This window comes from Arachis ipaensis, chromosome B08 (assembly GCF_000816755.2).
Source record: "Arachis ipaensis cultivar K30076 chromosome B08, Araip1.1, whole genome shotgun sequence".
Taxonomy (NCBI): Eukaryota; Viridiplantae; Streptophyta; class Magnoliopsida; order Fabales; family Fabaceae; genus Arachis; species Arachis ipaensis.
The window spans coordinates 24,992,855-24,995,671 of record NC_029792.2 but is presented as its reverse complement, the minus strand read 5'-3'; positions in this window follow the sequence as shown (position 1 = coordinate 24,995,671).

Here is a 2,817-nt window from a genome sequence, read left to right as displayed (position 1 = left end):
TACCGGTTAAAGTTAATTGGAAACAAAAGGATAAAGTTTAGAAATAGGAAAGTTTTCAGGTGTGACAAGCCACTTTACTGGCATAGCGCTATGTAAGTGTGCAGAGCCATTCAGATATACATTAAAGAATTTGAACGATGTAGATTTTGTGTTAAGGTTGTGATGTAGACTCCAATAGGAATGGTGCAAGGTGCTCCTTGAACCGGTGGAACCCATGACCTTAGCAGATAAATTTAATGACCTTTTGTGTGTCCTTGCATTGGATATTGTCATTTTGGTAAGCCAATGCTAAAGGGGAGCCGTCAGCTGAAAGTTGTAGCCAAGGCAAAAATTGGACTATGCATTTTTGTTGGAATTTGTGGGCTTCATAATATGTGAAGAAAAAATTGGTGGCAAGAGTTGAAGAGTTTGGGTACTGATCTTTAAAACAAAAAGTTGCTAGGCCTTGGGAGAGGTTATAGGACTATTTAGAAATATTCAAGTGCATTAGGAAAAATAATGGACTGGTGTTATAGTGAAAAATTTAAAATTTCAAGTGCCTAATATTGGTTGAACAGGAATAAGTGATGATCCAGTTATCTTCATGAGTTCAAAAGTTTTAATTTAAATTCCAAACATAAAAAAATTTATAATTTTTTGAATAGGAGGATTTCTGTAAAAAATTTAAAACTACTTCAATTATGCTAAGGTATATTTAGCCTTAGTTTGATAAAATTTTTCTATTAAAAGTACAAGTATTTCATTTTGTGTTTCGTAAATAAAAGGACTTCTGTGGGTTAATGTTTAAATTCGTCTCTGAAAGATCACGCAATCTTCATTTTCGTCCACGAATGTTTTTTTTAATCAAATTAGTTCCTGAAAGATAAACTGTTAGTCAAATTAGTCCTTCCGTCAATTGGATGATGACGTGTCACGTTAAGTGCCACGTGGCGTGCCACGTGTTACTTGGCATGCCACGTGTCACTTGACATATAAAAAAAAAATTTATTAGTCAAAATAGTCCTTGAAAGTCTAGACATAAGTCATTTTCATCCCTCAAATTTTAAAAATTAGTCAAACTAGTCCTTATATAATTTTTTTTTATTTTTTCTTCATAAAATTATCTCTCTCCTTTAATTCTTCTCAAAATCTCTCTTATTCTTTTCTATTCTAAAACCTTTTTTCTTACATTACTACATTTTGCTGGAATATATATATATATATATACTTAAAATTGAAATGTATGTATTTATTAACCTAAACAAAGTTATATGCTCAAAATCAAAATTTATGTATGTTAACCTAAAGAAAGTTATACCACTATTTTTTTTTCTACTACATCTTTTTTTTTTCCATTACGATATTACTTATATATAGGATGTAATTGTAGTGATACTTAGAGTCAAAATTCAAGAAGATCCACAAATTTTGCTTCAATTCCAAACTTTACAGAATATTAAAAATTTGTTGGTTAATTAAAAGATCATTTTAAAAAAATTTAAAATTTAAAATAATTACTATATTATTTAGTAAAATTTAAAATATTAAATTTTTAAATATATAATCAACAATAATTTGATAAACTCATTTAAATAAAAAAAATTCACAGAGAAAATCGGGGATGGTTTTAAAAGTATCTAAGGAGGAACTTACCAAAATTCTAAAGCCTAAAATGATTTCATACATGAATTAATTTTAAATTTAAGTCATGCATTTATGTTTGTTATAATATTTTTAAATTTTGTAAATTATTTTACTAAACGTAATTGTTGTTGCTCGTATTTATTAAAAGTTATTTTTAATTTGATTTACAAAAACATAAATGTTTCAACTTCTAAAAGTTTTATTTAAAGAAAATAATTTTTATTAGTAATTTTTAAAAAATAAAAATGTTACCAAAGTAAGCGTTAGTCTGACTTAGGATGTGAGGGATTAGTACGACCAGTTATGGTTAACATTTTATGATAGGGAATTAAAGTTTTGTTATAAAAAGAATCAAAATTTGATTGATTTAATCAATGGAGTTGAATAATTGTGGTCGGTTTAAGTCCAAATTATTATAATGATAAATTTTAACTTTATAATGAATAATTTGTAATTGAGAAGACCCACTAACTTTTATTTCAGTATAAGGGTGGTGTAAGAATGTGACGTACCTCGGAGGAAGAGCCAGTCTTCCCCTTATATACACGTCAGTAGTGGGCCCTCTGGAAGGCAGGCCCATATCCTCAAGAACGCTATCCCACAGCTGCGGGTGAACCGTACGGGACGCGTGTCCGGGTCGATCAAAAGGTGCGTAGCCGGGTCGGGTGGAGCTCGGGTCGGGTTGACCCGCGGGAGTCCTGGGCCGGGCCGTAACAGTTGGTATCTTTAATTTTGTTTTAGTCAACCAAACACGTTTTTTAATTACTCTAGATATGTATTTATCCAGAACGACTTTGTGCGGAACTGCGAATCCTCCAAATAGAATATGAGCTGATGATTAAATATAAATTTCAAAATTTAATAGATAATTAAACAAATTTTGTGTTACAAACTGTGATGATCAATTAAGAGTGATAGGTGATAGACATATTATTTAACGGATCGTTGCAATTAGCATATTAATTTTTTTTGTAAGATCTTAGAAGGTTAAATATTATTAAAAAATAAAAATACGAAACAAAATGCTGAGAAATAAGATCATAGTTGTCAGAATCGAACCGATAATCGAACCGATCAGGTTATTGGGTTACTGGGTCACTGGTTTAACTGGTGGGTCACTGGTTGAATCGGTTGATTAGGTACTATGTAAATAAAGAATAAAAATAATCATAAATTTAAAATTATAATTTAAAA